This window comes from Toxorhynchites rutilus, chromosome 3 (assembly GCF_029784135.1).
Source record: "Toxorhynchites rutilus septentrionalis strain SRP chromosome 3, ASM2978413v1, whole genome shotgun sequence".
NCBI lineage: Eukaryota > Metazoa > Arthropoda > Insecta > Diptera > Culicidae > Toxorhynchites > Toxorhynchites rutilus.
In genome coordinates this window covers 142,718,354-142,737,496 of record NC_073746.1, presented here as the reverse complement: position 1 = coordinate 142,737,496, position 19,143 = coordinate 142,718,354, and the positions used below count along the sequence as shown (strand labels likewise).

At 37.5% G+C, this 19,143-nt stretch overlaps 1 protein-coding gene across 9 annotated transcripts in view; it reads right to left on the bottom strand.

The window, feature by feature from the left end:
• LOC129779928 (cGMP-dependent protein kinase, isozyme 2 forms cD4/T1/T3A/T3B) overlaps positions 1-19,143 on the bottom strand; it is a 502,476-nt gene that overhangs the window by 141,354 nt on the left and 341,979 nt on the right. The window contains exon 1 of one of the 9 annotated variants that reach the window (XM_055787706.1): positions 8,035-8,383. The exons of the other annotated variants lie outside the window; for them this stretch is intronic. The gene's annotated coding sequence lies outside the window, so the exon portion shown is untranslated. Of the gene's footprint in view, positions 1-8,034; positions 8,384-19,143 lie in introns of those variants that run through there. 9 annotated transcript variants of the gene reach the window in all.

The following is a 19,143-nucleotide window of genomic DNA, read 5'->3' as shown; positions in this document are numbered from 1 at the left end:
ATTAAAAGAAAATAGTTTAGGTAGGATTGGAAATAGTGGTGATACTCACACGTATATATACGAATTTTTACATATACATGCACTTCTCACCCATCAACTCATGAAAACGAAAGTTTATTAATGTTATTAATCATCAAAAACGAAGGGGAGACTTTTCATTCAACTAAAATATCTCTGTGTTGAAAGATCCTACAGACACGTTATAGGGATCAAATGAAAGCTGGTTGACAAGGTTAATTGAATTTGCTATTGACTTGGTCGACAAAAAATTGTGTTAATTCACAAAATTTCGGAAAAAAACAGAAAGAAATCGATTTTTTATACAGTATATTATACAGTGTGATTTTTTATACATACTCCATATCTTTGTCCACTACATCTACACACACACCAAGATAACAATATGTTCGTGAAATATTCTAAAAGCGGAAGGTTTAAGCTTTAAAATGATGTATATATCATTATCTTAATAGAATGATTCGAATGTTTATTTTCGACTCTCAAAATCAGTGGAAAAATATCTGCATGGTGGGGTACGATCACGAGTTTGAGTCACTGTATATGAGGCGTTGTAGACGTTGATACTTTTGATTGCAACAATGCTCTTTCAATTTTTTCCTAGATGCTCAACGGTTCTGTTGGCTCTGCGTCCAGTGGATTTTTTTCCTCCTGTTGTCCAGCTACTGAATTAATCATCGTCAAATTTCATCAAGTCACGATTTCAAATGCCTGTTTGATTACAATAAATGTAGTATTTTTTATGCTTGACCAATAGAATACAATTGTTTATGGAAAATGAAAATCAAAGATGGCGACCGCTACAAAATAGCGGATTACAAATTTTCTCAGAACCCCATCAATATGTATATCAAATGAAAGGGATTGATTAGTAGAACACAGTTATTTATGCAAAACGTAAATCCAAGATGTCGGCCGCTCCAAAATGGCGGATTACACAATTTCTTAAAACCCCTTCAATATGTATATCAAATGAAAGGGATTGATTAGTGAACACAGTTATTTATGAAAAATACAAATCTAAAATGGCCGCCACCACAAAATGCCATATATATATATATATATATATATATATATATATATATATATATATATATATATATATATATATATATATATATCTTTTTTCAAAACCTCATCAACATGGGTATCAAAAGAAAGTTCCGGACTACTAGAATATTGCAGATAATGAAAAATCCTATTTCAAAATGGCCGCTGTCCCCAAACAACTTATTAGGGGAAAAGGGGGAATTTGGACCACCTAAGCAAATCGCCTAATATTTCCAAACCAATACGGTCTAAATCAAAAATGTCACATTGTATACTGAGCTACACTTTTTTTTCTTAATCAATAATGTTTAATCATTATATCAAGCTTCAAACTACCAAATATATCATAACATAAAAGAGATGATGTTTGGACATTAAATTTTAAAGCGGGGTAATTTGGACCGTCTGTGGGGTGATGTGGTTCAGTGTGTGTTTCATCGAGAAAAAAGACATACTTATGTTTATGTAAAGTATTTTGGGATGATGTTACAATCAGTAACAGTGTTTTGGGATCGATACCAGGTGTCTTGGCCAGATTCCAGAGCAGAAAAATTGGATTGACACCATCTCGAATTCTGCATAAATCTTTGCACTGTTGTTCGAGCCTTTTCAAACACTTTCGTTGTTGGTCAAAGAAAATCTGTTCTTGATGGCCTGAGTTGCTCTTTCAAGCTCCTTCTTCTTCCAACGTTGTCTGCCCATCCTCTTTTTGTAATTCCGTGAATCTGGAATTAATTAGATCAAAGAAAAGCCTAAAAAATGTAGGACCAATTCACCCCACAGAAACGTGTCACCCCACACAACATGCAAACATTAAAATGCAATTAATTTCCATTATTGTTATCAAACTTACAATTTCGCTGCATTAAATTGCTCCTCTTCTGTAGGCGAACAGAGCTTTACTGCACAATACACTGTTTATTTAATCAGCGGGAAAACCCTTAAAACCACGATCGGAAAACTCACATTTTTTGACAATCAGAGTGCTTGTTGTGTTCATGCTACCGTTTCCTTCCACCTGTCGAATTTTACAAAGTTTTTTTACGTTAGTTACATACGGTTCAATAATAAAAGGGGATGACATTATAAAAAATCCAAGTTGAGCCGTACTTTTTGAGATAAAGGGGTGTCCAACTCACCCCGTGTTACCCTACTTTTTAAATGGTTTCATTCAGCTTGACCTGTTTCCATGCATGTTTGAATGTTTGTAGGGTTGTCCCACATTAATAAAAAATTGGCCCCGTTGACTGATTGATCTGTAATTTGGAACATACATTTAATTCTACTGTCATTATAAAATAGCGAATTCCATGATCTTGAAAATTCAATTTGGCCGTCGTTAAAAAATGACTCATTTGATACCCATATTGTTGGGGTTGTGAAAAACTATTTATGGCACCATCTTGTGGTGGCAGCCATTATACAAATGGAATTATTATACAAACTATTCAAAATTTCCGAAAATCAAAAATAAAATACTCCGGATAATAGAGTCTAAAATTCCGGATAATCGAGTCTCCGGATAATTGAATCCGACCTGTACAAATTTTTATTTCAGAACAACTCTCCTTAGATCTATTGTTTGTATATTTTTATTAGAATATCGTTTCAATTTACCAAAGTTTGAAATCTAGTGATGCTGTATCTTAGTCTCGAAAATATTGATATTTAAAAATTGACGACATTTCAGAACTTTGCTAAACCGTAACTGTTTGAAAAAAGTAGTGTGCACAATCTAATCTAAATGCATGAAAAAAATCGTGACCAAAAACAAATTTCGCAAAATAAATAAGCGTAACCGCAGAGAAATAAAGCGTGATATCACAAAAGCTTAATAGAAATAACCTGTTTAGGCGGAAAAAACCCTCATGGGTTATATGTCACTCGGGAAAAAGCGCATTTTTAATCATAAATTATTTTTTTCACAATGAATTTCATTCTGAAGTCAATATAGTGGATAAGGATAGCGAGGATAAGGAACCGAGGCGGCCCCAGTTTCCGTTGCTTTTGGTTTTTTACGATTTTTTCGTGAATCGCATAAAGTATATGACACGTTTTATCCTAAGACCACTCGATCACGAGATATGCGCAACTCCATATAATAATAGTCATAATGTTTTGTTTAGGTTTTTTATAGCAATTAAAAGGAAACTGATAATCGATTCGAAGCTGGGACGAGTCATGAAGGTCAATTTTTATTGGATACTAGCAGACCCGGCAAACTTCGTCCCGCCCAAAATTTGTGTTTTGTTATCAATACCTTCAAACATCCATGTTTTATTACTATGATCAAGTTCATGGGTCCAATCGCAGAACTGTTCATTGATTGATCTTCTAATTGACCCCGTTGAATTTACCTTTTACTATAAAATTCTTAGTATTTCTAAAAAAACTGTTTCATTTCTATGGCAGACCTCCCCCCTCCCCTCTTCAGAAAGGTTGGAGGAGTGCCTTAGAACAACCTTAGAAATGTTTCTTGCTCCCTAAAACCTCCACATGCCAAATGTAGTTTAGTTTGCTTTATTAGTTCTTGAATTATGCAGAAATTTATGCTTCATTTGTATGGTACAAACGCTTAAACATTAATTATTTTGAGAATTAAGAATAAATCAGAGGATAGAATGCTCGAACCATTAATACTACAAACTACGAATATGTCTCAATTTATGTATGTCAATTTTTAATCAAGTTGCTCAATTTATTTAGGAATTTATGCGTGTAAATATATGTTTTTGTGCGTGTTTGTGCCAAAGTCTCCATACCCCATGAGGATCTACAAATTCTCAACTTGTCAAACTTGAGGTTTGATGAGCTATCTTGGGATAACTCAAATATCATCAAGAATATCAAATCAAAATTTATTTATGATTAGCATAAAATTATTGCAACATCCATCTAGAAAAACACTTAGACAATGACAATGTTAATGCTAGAGTTATTCAGGACTGCTTTCATATCATTCCTCACATCTTGCTGGACCTTATAAATACATCATTATAAACTGAGCATGTGCCTCAAGTGTGGAAAAAATCTTTAGTTGTTCCGATCCAAAAGGTTGCTGGAACGATTAAAGTCGAGGAGTTTCGACCCCATCAACATGTTGCACACCTTAGAGAAAATATTGGAACTTGCTGTTAAAGGCCAGCTGTTGGAATATTTAGATTGTAACTCTTTGCTAATACCAGAACAATCGGGATATCGGGAAGGTCATTCCTGTGAAACCGCATTGAACTTAGTATTGGCAAAATGGAATGAAAAATTAGAAGATAAAGAAACCATTGTTGCTGTTTTCTTGGATCTAAAACGCGCTTTCGAGACAATTTCTAGGCCCTTGTTGTTGAACACGATTAAGCGCTTTGGAATTACGAGTACTGCATATAAATGGTTTGAAAATTATTTGTAAGACAGGACTCAACGGACGGACTGCTCTTAGTGATTTCATTTCCAGTCCTTTAGAGAATAATCTTGGAGTACCTCAGGGCAGTGTATTAGGGCCTCTTTTATTTATTATGTATATCAATGACATGCGGAGAGTCTTACGATTTTGCGATAATAATCTTTTCGCAGAAGACACTGTGTTATCCATTGCAGCTAAAGATGTATATCAGGTCGTTTTGCACTTGAATGAAGATTTGCGTTTTCCAAGTAGATGGTTGAAGTATAAGCAATTGAAATTGAACATAAGTAAAACAAAATACATGATAATCTCGCGAAATCGAATAAATGAGAACGTCTCTATTGTTATTGATTATGATACTATTGACCGCGTTCGGGAGATTAAATATCTTGGCGTAATTATTGATGACAAACTTAAGTTCAACACTCACATTGACAATGTCATCAAGGAAATTGCCAAAAAGAATGGAATCTTATGCCGATTGAAAAACGATTTAACTATTTGCAGCAAAATACTGCTATACAAATCAATCATCTCTCCTCATTTAGACTTTAGTTCTTCCATTCTATTTCTAGTCAATGGAACACAAATATCGAGATTACAACGTTTGCAGAATAAAATAATACGATTGATACTAAAATGTGATAGGTTCACTTCTTCATCTTTGATGCTGGACGCTTTGCAGTGGTTATCCGTGAAGCAAAGAATTATTTATTTAATTATGGCGTTCACTTTTAAAGTAATTAACGGTTGGCTTCCTCGATATTAGTGTGATCGAGTTGAAAGAGGAAGTGACTTTCATAATTACAACACTAGAAACGCGAATGAATTAAGAACACCCCATTTCTTGACATGTGCTTCACAAAATTCGTTGTATTTCAAAGGAATAAATGTTTTGAACTCGATGCCAAGACATATTAAACGTGCAACAACATTAGCAGAGTTTAAGAGAAGCTGTGTTTCACACGTGAAAGCTGTGTTTTCATAACAGCTGAATGATTTTCTCGTACAAATTTTTTTGTGTACAACACTCTGCACTTTTTGTCCTGAGATAGAATCAGCTGCTTATTCAGGGTTTTGTGTCACCTGGCCAAATGATTACTGGAGAGTATTATCTCAGACCTTTGAAGCATTTGATGGTATGAACCAGCGAAATGGACCCGAATATAACAATTCAGAATGTCGAGATCTTCCACTCGATAATTCGCCGAGTCATAAGTCGCTGATCGGTCGCGTAAATTTTTAACTCTAAATAGTGTGTATATCTTAGGCCACCACCTAATTCGACTTTCGTCAACAATTGAGGCAGAATTAAAGCGAATCTATTTTGACGATGCAGCTTCAGCCAAAGCATCGAACTATCAAAACGATGTAGAAATCAAATATTAAAATAACTTGTTCAAAAGATCATTTTCCCCACCAGTCCCGAAACTTCATTAACCCATTAACGACCAAGCTGTAAAAATGATTTTTTTGATGAAAGCCACTGGTGTAAATTGGATTATTGATGCTAAAGAAACCCCAATGTTCAAGAATTATTTTTTCCCATTTTCCACGTCCGGGAAATGACTGTTCGAAAAATCGAACATAGGCCGAAACCCGCACTTTTTTTTGCAAGCACAAACATACTGCGAACTGAAAATCAGTTCAATTAGCAAATATACGGTATTCATAAATGCATCAATTTTATATTCACGAACGAACAAGCACAGGAGGATAGAGGTCTCTAAGTATAAACCTAAATTAATCCACCTAAGATGAGATGTGACATTTCTTATTTCATGTAATTTCAACTTATTACTGGCAGGCATATGCTGTTATTTTTATTGTTGGCCGTGGAGAAATGTCTATGCTTCAGAATTATTTCTTTCTAATTATCCACTTCCCGAAAAATCATTTTCCAATACCTGCAAAGTACCAAAATGATGCGAAAAAACAATGGATTGGGTGGTTATTATTCGGTCCGGCGAAAGAATATTCACACCAGCAATCTCATTAAAATCCTCGTTATACGTACTGATCATTTCCTCCAACTCCTCTACAAACGAAATTCTATGGGTCACCAATACCTAAGGTTGTTACGGACAAAAAATCATACAGATTTTCAATAATATTTACTAAATTAATTGATATTTGCAAACATTCACAAATGAGAATGCAAAAACAAAAGGAAAAACTTCCGTCTTCCAAAGTAAATGAACCAAAACGCGCTGCAGAGGTTAGATGTGTTGGTATTAATTCATCAGAGTAAAATGTTCGTTACTCAATTTTCTCGGTTGTTATTTTCCTGTACGAGGCTCAATCGAACGATTTTTGCCCCATATTGCAATGTATGTTCTTTTATAAAAGTAATACATTAGAAAAGTTCACATAATTTTGTATTTTATTGGGTTTTTTAACTGAAATTAAAAACACGTTCCAAACATACTTGCTTTAAATCGAATTTATTGCCTAATAAAGTTATACAAAACTGAGTGAACTTGATAGTAAGTGGTAGCTAATAAATTAAGCTATCTTTTGGTGTAAAAACATTACCATATAGTAGCTTTCCAAAGACATGAAAAATTATCAAAGTTGTTGTTCGATTCTTCGAACGGTTGGTCTAAAATGGGTTAACATACTGTGCATGCTGGATAATGAAAGCAAAATTGCTAAATTTTTGAGTTCAAGATCGTTTTACAAGACTAACTTTTGCAGTTCTTATAACTTTGAAGATTATATCAAAAAGGAAGGGAAAACTAAGGTACACTATAAAAAGTTTCTCAATAAATTCGACGTTTCCATAACCTAAGACTATATCAACGTTGGGATTATCATTGGGTCAATAATATCGAGTAATATTGGGACAGTGGACAACGAGTTGGAGTCGAATTCAGAAACTAAAAACCACAATCAATTGACTTCCGAACTTTCAGTTCAAAGTGCTCTTCTCCATCAAGATTAACAACCCTACCAAATAGTTATTTCAGCTACTGTTCAGCTGTGTTGGTAATCCTTAATGGTAGCTATTCACCGGGCTGAAGTCAGATCCCTTAGGGCAACAGCACGACGCAGCTCTTGTCTCGCACTTTCTTCAATTCACCATCTATAGCAGCAACTTCGACACTCGCACTGTTAATATTTTTTCTTACGTCTGCCATCGCTGTCTTCTAATAGATAGCATTGAAACTCTCGTTTTTTTTCACTGCTGCCGCTGCCCATAATTGTCGATTAACTTTCACACTACCGAGATTTCCCTTTTTTTCGTGCCGCGCCAATCAAATCTTCACACTTTGCTTGTATATCACCGAAGTTCCAACGCTGGGAAGAAACTTCATCCGAATTCCCCAGCAATCACCGCACACACAAGGATTCCCCCTTTCGAAAGTGTTTTTTTTCTCATGTATATTCGTTGAATCTGCTGAATTTCCATTCCATCAATATTCGGATACGCGCACTCATTTTGCATAAAAATTAGCCACCACGAAGAGAAATTCAAGAATAATTTGCATAATGAGAGGCTTCCGACGAATGGCCTCCTCCTTGAAGGTCCACACACATCCGCACGGATGATGGAGCAAAATGCTTACCCAGATGCACACTTCACAACACAACGTCACGTTACACCGCGCCACAGCCGCACGTAAATCCGCGATCATAAATTACCGCTGTGAATGCACAAATCACAGTCACACTCTGGGTTCGATACGAGTTTCGGTCGTAAAAATAAGGAACCTCGCGCGTCGACTCGCGCCACAGCATACGCGACGATGTGATGCGATGGACTTTGTTTTGGATTCTTTCTTTTTCCTTGCTTTTGTCTACTGTTTTTTTTTGCAACCAAAACAAATCACTACCGGGCCCGGGATTCTCGCCCGAGATTAATCGACCGGCGCGTCGCTCACACCAAGATATCTGGGTCCAACGGAACTTCGAACGCAACTGAAACCCGTAGTGCATCGGCTCGCTTAGGCAACCTGCCTGTTTGTGGGTCTATGCAACGATTCCGAGCGGTTCCGAGACCACGACGAGAGCGGGAGAGTGCGAGCGAGATCCGCGTTGACTTCGGATCACGATCGCGAATTGCTGTTGTTGTGCATTGCTGAGCGAGCTTTCGGTGGCTGGCGAAACACAGCTGTTTCTCGTACAACCTCGGAGCACGTGGTCCGCAGCTTTGGGCGCGCAGTATAATGCTATGTTCTTTCGTATGCTTTGGGGGTGTTTTTGGATTGGCTGCTTGCGGAAATGTGCAATGTGCTGGCTATTATGTGCAACTTTCACGCGAAGTATGTTCTAAGCTTTATCAGTAGTCCACCCTAGAGCTCCGTAATTGACTGAAAGCATTGGAGGCATTTCTGTCTACACCATCAAGTCAATCTACTATGATTACAGCCAAGCAAACATCACGTCAATGAACCGGACTATTGACGTAGGATTACGTCTATTTTAAGTGTACTGAATCAAAAAACATGTAACGTTTTTATGAAATAGTACAAACATTAATAATTATTATTGCTGAGAGCGGATTTTGATGGTTTGTATACTAATAAAACCGGAATTTCTCTAACATTTGTTTGATGTTCTATACGTTACGATTTCCCAGCTCGTAAATAGTACAAATAAGTGAAAATTAGAGGCATTCTCACTTTTCTGCATATATGTTCCACTCTTTGCTGTGTTTCCCAAACGGAGCCGTCGATAACGAGTATCATACTTAGCGACGAGGCACAATTTTTGGACAGAAATGCTAGATTTCCGGATTTGAGTAAATCCAACAAATATAAAATTAATAGCACAATATCTACGAACTGCTACGATTGGAGACTGGCGAGAGCAGTCAACGAGTACAGGCGTGGTGTTTGGTCGCTCCGATCCTTTTTCTTTTTTTCCCAGAAGCGTCGGTAGTGTGATGCCAAAAAAGGACTGTAATTTTGTGAAAAGTTTGAGGCGCTCGTTTGGAAGTGTATCTTTAGCTTTGTGAGTTTGAAAATTTAAACAAAGGTCAACAAACGAACGGATCCAGGTTTTGCGTTTCAGTGTTCTGTTTCGAAAGCGTTCATTTCTTCAAATTTAATGCATCGAAGCGCTAGATTGTATGTGTGTATAGTGCGAAGCAGTTTTTCGAGCGAAAATCGGAGCGGGAGCGGAGAGCGTAGAATGAGAATCAGCTTTAAGAGAGTGAAGATGGATTCTTCAAAGCTAAGTGCATCTATTCTTCTCTCTTTTTCTCTTAGATTATGCTTGAGTTCTTCATGAGCTCAGTTTCGTGTCGCTATTTTTTGACGTAGAACTATGTCTTTCATTAAGGGTGCCAAATCAGAAAACAGGTCACGTTTTTATGAAATAAAGTTAACGTTAATAACTATTTTTGCCGAGAACGAATTTTGGCGATTTACATACTGAACGAATCGGAAATTCCCTAAGATTTGTTTGATATGCTATACATTACAATTCCCTGGTGTGTAAATGATTAAAATTCATGAAAACTTTAAGTGTTTCAATTTTTCCCATACATTTGTTATGTCCAAAAAAAGTCGGGGTAAACGTGCTAAAATCTAATTACTAAAAATTTAAAAAAAACTAATTTAAATTCTAAAAATCTAAGAACAAAAAGTTTTAATCTGAAAATCTGAAAACTTTTAAATTTAAATATTTAAAAATTCTAAAATTTAAAAATTTAATAACTTAAAAATTTAAAAATTTAAAATTTTATATTAAAAAATAAAAATTAAAAAAAATAAAAATTTAAAAATTTATACATTTAAAAATTTGAAAATTTTCAATTTTAAGATGTTAGAATCACATCACTTACCGCAGTGAATCCTGATTTTTAACCATTCCCACTAATAACTATCCCTTTCATGATAAACGCTAGGGAACCACGCTATGGAGGTGACCCTTCTGGTCTTCGGGCGGCGAATATCATACTAATATTCCCTCCCTTCCCCTGGTGACTGCGAGGACGTGGCCGGCCTCGTTATTGACCATTCCAAGCTCGAATCACCGAAAATTGCACAACAAGAATGATTTGCTAGTCCCAAGCGTCATTCTATGTGTTCTTTATGCAATTTGGTTGGTTCATGTCAATCACGGAGAGCAACTACGAATTGTACAGTCTACCCAAGCTCAAGCCCAAGCTCAATATCTACGAATTTCTACGATTATTCGTTTGTGTGCTGTAATGGGAGGTTGCCTCATATGCAGATCATCCATTCATATTACATCCATGTATTCCACATTGATGCGCATAGTGCTTCAAAATATGGAACATTTAGTAAAATTACAAACTTTGAAACCACGTAATCCAAATAGATCGAGAGGTTCGAAAAAAAATTAAGCCGAATAAACTTGACCAGCTAACTATTGGGTATACAAGTATAACTTCACATATTTATAATAGATAGCTATGTGTTCCGGTTCATTTGTTCCGTATGAAGAAATGGAAAGTGGACTCGATAACTGGATCGTTTCATAACAAGTAGACCAGCGTGAAATCCATGTATTGTCTGGGTCCCTTCACATCGCTCAATTCCCGGTAATGAGAGGGCTGACTCATTGGCAAAGGTGGGTGCGATTGAAGACGACATTTATCAGCGTCGAATCGCCTTCAATGAATTTTACTCCATAAAAATACTATCGCTAACTGGCAACGCAAATGGAACGAAGATGAATTGGGCCGATGGCTCCACTCAATTATCCCTAAGGTTAGCTTCAAACCATGGTTCAAAAAATTCTGAGCTTAAGTCGCACCTTCTACCGACTCATGTTCAATCACTGTTCGTTAGACGCGCTACTTTTTCGTTTTAATCTTGCCGACAGAAACCTCTGCATTCGTGGCCATGGTTACCACGAAGTCGAACACGTTGTTTGGTCGTGCGAGTTGTATCTTGTCGCTAAATCGAATTTAGACAACTCCCTTCTGGCCCGAGGAAAACAGCCCAATGTGCCGGTGAGAGATGTGTTGGCTCGGTTAGACCTTGATTACATGTCCCAAATATATGTTTTCCTTGAAGCTATCGATCTTCGAGTGTGATTGTTGTTACACCCTTTTCCCCTCCTTTTCGTCCTTCGCGAACTATCGGGTCTATTCTTACTAACATTAGAAGAAGTTAAATTGTAAATACATATTAGATGTAAGGAGAGTTTTAAGAATTGAGTGTGAAGTGTGAGCGTTAATGAGAATGTGGATGGGAGTGTTAGTGTGACCTTTGTTACAATCTCTTCACATCCCATCCTTTTTCCTAATGAAAATGTGTCACCCTTTCAAACTCGAGTCGACCTCGAGTAATCGGTTTCCTATTTTATTAACCATAGAATTAAGGAAACATGTGAGTAAACTCATTTTCCCATCAATAAATAGACATAAAATTCAGTAAAAATCAAGTGTGAATAATAATTATTAATACAAATTACAACAATCTTCCCTTTTTACTAAAATATAAGTCATTCTTATAACAAGTTGGTTCACGTAACACAACTTATACAGTATCTTGCAAGTTTCAAATAAGAATCGATTTCATGCGTTAGCTATGCTTGTGAGAAAAATTCCACTATACATAGAAGAACTTATGCGTGATATTTACAGTTATTTGTCAAACAATCCAAAACGTTCTGCTGAATTTAAGACCATACAGTAAATCGTTGGCCTGTTTTTAAATTATGTTCTACCGCTCATCAATCACTTATATCGCACTTTTCAATCAGAAAGTTCTCAATTTTGCGAACTAAATAATGAGACAAGAACGTTGTTGATCATGTTGGGTAACTTATGTTTGGAGAGCTACGTGTAACGATTCGCTAATTTGCTGACCTTGAAGCCTGAGGATGTTTACGTTGGTATTGATGTCGGAGAAGCTGAAGAAGAATTGGATACAGTTACAACCAAAGTTATATTTTAGCACATGTTATGGCATCCCGATTTATTACATTAAATGAGCCGAAAAATAACAGAAAATGCTCTATTCCCCAATACGTGTATATCATTTGTATAATGCATATGCTAGATCCAATATGAGCGAGCAAAACAGGAAACAAATTGAAATGAAAGCATATGAAAACTTTTCGTATAGTTTGCCAAATACATGGCCCAGACAGAGAAAGATATATATTAACGTTCATGTTCTTCTTAATCCTCTTAGAAAACACTTTCTAACTTCATTTTATGATGAGGTGTAATATTATCACATTTTTATACAACAGCACTAGTAGTTAAATGGATAGCGTGATCATGTGAAATAGCTTTGCTTTGGTTAGATCCCCATTGACGTCGTATGGACTTTTTCCGGAATGGAATCCGAAATGAAATAGAAAAAGAAAAATGAAAGAGATGTCTGCTCCCATACATACAATTTTTTTGAGCTTTTAAAACAGCTCATTATTTGCGCATTTGACCCCCCAGCACACGAAATAGCATTATTTCTGCCAACGATGAAAAGTGTTCAGCCAACGCTGGTTTGGGTGTAGCAAGTTGACCTTTAAACCGAGTTGTCGGGACTGTAGAAGTCTCGACAACTTCAGCCTCGCGTGCAGATGCTTCGGCGTCAGCAACGGGACCTTCCGCCTAGCCCCTGCTCCACCAGCTGTCGCTGAACTGTCCGGGACTGTCCGGGTATCCTTGGTTGCCACATATACAGATTATTCTTTATTTTACAGATTTTTCGCCAGATTTGAGGTACAGAATTTGTATATACAGAATTACAGATTTTCAGCAAAGATACAGAAGTTTCATAATTTTCTCAAAAATTCAATTTTGAATATTAAATATTTTACAGTGCATTTTTTATCTACCTTCTTACTAATGAACTTTGGTCTTTTTTCGTTGAGTCATGCAGATATCTTGAACCATATACAGTGGTAGACATTCGTTTAGCACCCTATTTTTCCTCAATATTTTTAAAAATAAGTCAATTCTTATTTTTGCTCACAAAAGATGATTATTGTTAATTTTCATCGAATTCATTCTAAAAAAAGTATAAATTCCCTTTTTGTTTTCTAAGTAATTCAAATATGTGGAATCAGGGTGAACATTCGTTTAGCCGCATCCTAAAATTTCAATAAAAGAACATTTGTGCGGCAAATTTCGAGTCCAATCGGTAGCTAATATTTAATATGTCCACCTCCATTTCGGATCACTTTGAAAACTCGATTTGGCATCGAGTCAGACAGTTTTTAAAGTATTGCCATATTGATAGCCCAACATTCCTGACATTCCTTGAGACTGAAAATGTTGTCAAATTGTCATCCGTTTGCCTAGACCATCTCGGCCAAGATTCTCCATAGGTTCTCTATGGGATTGCGATCGACTGCCAGCAGGTCATTCAAGAAACGGAATGTCCTTCTCGGCAAACCATGCCTTCGATAGCTTGGAAACGTGGATCTATGCATAATCCTGCTGAAAAAACGACGTCCTCGGTAGCGTTATTCTCAATATGGCCAATCGAAACGTCTTCCAGTAATTGAAGATGCTTTTCGGAGGTCATTCGGGTGAAAATGAAACAAATGGAAAGCTTGCTGTGATAGGAAACGGCTCCCCACACTGTCAAACTTCCGCCCCAAAGTTTCGCTTCGATCTCACGACATGCCGTTGACTTAAATTGTACCAATAGCAACTGTAACAGTCCGGACAATCCAAATTGAACTTTTTTCGCCGGAAAATACAACATTTCTTCATTCTAGTTTCCATTCCATGTATTGCCGGGCGAACATGAGATGGTTCTGCTTATGGGTGGCGGTCAGTTTCGGTTTCTTCCACATCATGTTTGGTGACCCATTCAAGATGCGCGCAATAAGCCTCTTCGCTACTGGAACAACCGATTCTGCCTTAATGTATGAGCAGGACATCGTTTCCTGGTTACTTCGTGTCTTATTCGACCTTTAAGACGCAAAGTAATTTTGGTGTTCCCATTTGCTGATCGTTATATCCCATATTTCTGGCAAGCTACCAAGTTTTGTTACGATCTAGCGATTAGAAAACTTTTATGAATATCTTTATTATTTTCCGCCCTTCTTCCGTCAATAGAATACCTTTCGCCATTCCTTTAAATTCTACGTAAATCACTAATCTGACCAACTTCTTACGTTTCACATCTAATATTTATCTTGTAAATTGAACATTCCCAAGTATTTTTTCAAAGAACACTTGCTTGATGATTATGCGAAAACTCGATTTTTATGCTCTGCGGCTAAACGTATGTCTCGGGAAAAAATGACGCTTGAATGTTTATATCCACCGATGCTGCCTTGTGTGTGTGATTGTGACGCACGTCCTTTCAATAAAAGTGACTTAAATATACTATCACTACAGCAAATAAGAATCCCGATAAAAAGAACATTCCTAGTTGTTTTGTAGGTGTCTCAAGTTTTTGACGTAGGACTACGTCTAACCGGAAGATATAGGGGGTGAAATGGAAATCTAGGCACTGAACAAGTAGGAAAAAATGCAAGATTTGGAACGCTTATAACTCGAGCATTTCTTAATAGATCGCAAAGGTTTTTGCATCAATTGATAGGAAATATATCTACGCATCTATCATAACGAATAACATTTCATTTTTCTTGAGATAAATAATTGAATAATTGTGAAATATCAAGCATTGTCCAAAAGCACTATGTGCCCATTTTTGATTGGTCCATTTTGTGCTCCTCAAATCGTACCGACCAAAACGGGCAACCAGAGCAGCAGCGAAATAGAATGAAGCACGATTGGAAAGGAAAAAGAAAAATATGAACGAAACATTGGTGGCAGTCTCACACAAGCGTAATTCTCGAGCCAGCCAGTCAGCTTAAAAATCCCCGCTCCGCTGCCGTAACGATCATTCTCATTCAAACCGTACACCGCATCGGTTCGCATCACAACACATCAACAAACCAACCCAAGCAGCCATGTCTGGACATGGTAAAGGAGGAAAAGTGAAGGGAAAGGCAAAATCCCTCTCGAACCGTGTTGATCTGGAGTTCCCCGCGAGGGTAGCTAGGCCGAGCGCGTTAGTACCAGTGCACCAGTCCACCTAGCCGGCGTTATATAGTTTCGGCCGCCGAAGTGATCGAGTTGGCTGGTAAAGCTGCTCGCGACGATAAGAAAACCCGCAATCAGAACAGAACACATTCAGTTCGGTGGACATCAAGACAACAACAGGCAGTTGCAGCGAGTTGCGAGTGGCAAACGCAATCGCAAAACGGCAGTAGGTAGTAGAAGAAAGTTTGTTCTTTATACAAACTGCTTTGGTGGCAAATCCAGAACAAGGCGGCATCGAGGGCGTTCGAAATGGTTTTTTTTCAAAACCACGAGTACAAAGTTTTCTGAATTGGAACCATTCCATAAAACAAGGCGCTTTTCAGGGCCATTAAACCTTCCAAAAAAGAGTTTAGGAAATACAGTTCAATGCTTTCTAAAACATTATCCAAAATAATAATAAAACACAAATTGATTTTTTCATATTTTGTTTGCCAGGATCTGATGAGTATGTGAATTTGGCAGTTGTTCTGGGCTTATTGATAGTTGGGGACTTTCCTGATTATTCAATTTTCACCAATTCTTAAATTGTTTCCATATTGAAAGTACAGTAATTTACAATTAGTTCGACATTTAGCTAATTGGACGGACATGTAATGCGACTTATTTAGTTGGGCATTTTTGTAAACATAGAGATCCAAATTATGACCCCACATTGAATGTCGACACTGTACCACTGTCATCGCAAATGTTCAATTACAGGTTAAAATCGCTTCCAATGCGACACTGAGTGGCACTTCGGCACGTCGCATTGAATGTAATTTACTGTACAACATGTCACAAAGCTGGATGGGAAGAAATTTTCCAACTGTGAAAGCTGTGGCGAGTGGCAACAAATCGCTAAACAGGAAGGTTTAGCCGAACAAGATGGGGATATCGAGTGATAACAAAACAATAAACTCTTTAGATTGAAGATAATTTTGTGATCCTGAAAAGGACCCTTTTTAGCCTGCAAGTGAATCCAACGAGCGAACAAATCGTGATGAATGTTTTTTTTTTGCCATCGCTCCCTTTTAACGCTCATTCGTTCGTCTCGTTGGACTCGCTGCTCTTGTTCTTGTTGACGTAGGACTACGTCTTTCATTTCTATACCGGGGTGTAAAATCAATGTTTCGAAAACGAAAGCGTTACGCCGGAGACCGAGATTTTGAGCGTTAATAGCTCCTAAACAACTGAAAGAAAAGGTATGATAAACACTTCATTCGAAAGATAAAATGTCTACGCGTTCTATACTTGTTACTTTTTGATCCAAAAACTTGTTTCAATAGTCTTAAAATTGCTTTCAAAACAGGCTATTGAAATCACCAATCGGTATATAAGCGAGCGCCGCTCGGAAATCTTACTCAGTTCTAATTGAACAGCGATTGGAGCATGTTGTCGCTGTTGTGGTGAAGCTCTTCGTTTATCATGAAAGCGCTGATGAGCGGTGTCACCAAGAGCCTGTTTGTGCACCTTAGGCTAGACATGAATCCATCAGGAGGAGAGTGATGCCACAAACGGTTCCCCGGGAAGATCTCGAAGCAGCCGCTACACACACACACACACATACACGCGCGGAATTCTTTCCGTTTGGATGCCATTCAGCATCGAGAAAGAACCGGAAAATAATCTGCCAGTTCCTCTGGGAATTTAAAAATACATGTGAAAGAGTTTATTTGAATGTTTTCTATCCATGTAACACTGTGATCAAATATGTTTCAATCAAGTACTATTAACAGATGGTTATCGAGTTAGCATAAACCACTGGTGGGCTTCCAGTATCGAGGAAAATGTGGAAATATCTAATCGTTACTGAAAATAATCTGCCAGTTCCTCTGGGAATTTAAAATTACATTCATGTGAAAGAGTTTATTTGAATGTTTTCTATTCATGTAACACTGTGACCAAATACATTTGGTTTTGTGATTTTTCAATCAATCGCAATTAACAGGATGGCTTCTGAAGATTTTTCTTCCCCATCAGTAGGATATTTCCGTATCCAATATTGTATGCGCCTGCAATCGATTATTGCTCAGTCGCCGAAAGTTCCGAGCTCAGAGAGTTCATTCCTCTCTAGTTTGCCTTCCAAATTGCCATCCTAAACCACACCTTCTCTCGATTCAATCACACATAAAAAGCATACTTAAGCGATATTCTGGTGGTGAGACACATTCATTTTTCGTGAGGACATCGACAAGACAACATCGTTGCCTAACGTGCTGGAGGAGGTGGACGGCGAAGGATCGACACATACACGCGCAGAATTCTTTCCGTTTGGATGCCATTCAGCATCGAGAAAGTTCCGGAAAGATCTAATCATTGCCGGAGAAATAATCAGCCAGTTCCTCTGGGAATTTAAAAATACATTCATGTGAAAGAGTTTATTTGAATGTTTTCTATTCATGTAACACTGTGACCAAATATTTTTCAATCAAGTACTATTAACAGGTGGTTATCGAGTTAGTATTAACCACTGGTGGGCTTCCAGTATCGAGGAAAATGTGGAAATATCTAATCGTTACTGAAAATAATCAGCCAGTTCCTCTGGGAATTTAAAATTACATTCATGTGAAAGAGTTTATTTTAATGTTATCTATCCATAAAATATCCATATAATACATTTAGGTTTGTGATTTGTCAATCAAGTACAGTTAGCAGGTTAGCTTCTGAAGATTATTCTTCAGAACAAGGTTTTTCGTATCCTATATTGGATGCATAAAACCTTGTGCCTCCAACGTAACGCTCTCGTTTTCGAAGTCTCCCAAATATTCATTTATTCATTCATTCAGAATGGATTTAGATTCAACTTCAAACAAATGATCTCTAAATCAACGATAGTCCTACGTCACCCTTGCGGTTATACCATAGATATAACCCACTTCCTGTTTTTTGAAGGGACTTTAACCCAAAGGTCATTCGTTCTCGCTCCTCTGGCTGAGTCTGCCGATTTGTCTCTATCCTGTGAGTGTGTACCGCTAGAGTGTAAAACACGCGGACCCCAAAAAATATCTTATTTTCTTTCAAACCGTAAACCCGTGTGGTTGTACGGCATCGACATCGTGGACGTGACAAAGGAGGACAAGTTAAGGGAAAGGCAAAGTCTCACTCGAACCGTGCAGGTCTCCAGTTCCCTGTTGGTCGCATTAACTGATTGCTCCGCAAGGGTAACTAGGCCGAACGGATTGGTGCCGGAGCACCAGTATACCTAACAGCGATTATAGAGTTTCGGCCGTCGGAGTGTTCGAGTTGGCTTGCAAAGGTGCTCACGACAATCAGAAAACCCGCATCAAGAACAGAGCAGCTTCGGTTTGGCGCTCATCAAGGCAACAATTAGTTTCAGTGAGTGGCAAAGTGTTTCTCCGGCACGTCGCATTAAATGTAATTTACTGAACAATATGTCACAAGCTGGATGGGAAGAAATTTTCCAACTGTGAAAGCTGTGGCGAGTGGCAAACGCAATAGCTAAACAGGAAGGTTTAACCGAACAAGATGGGAATATCGAGTGATAACAAAAACACAACACCAAAGGTTCTTTTCAGAACCATCAACATACTCATAAACAGTAAACAGTAAACTAATCCATTTTTCAGGTAGATAGGTAAGTATTCACGTAGGAGAAGAAAATAAAACAATATATTGAAAATATTTATTTAATAAAAGCTGTCCCCTTTGTATAGTCCTACGTCACTCCGGTTATGTCCCCGGCATT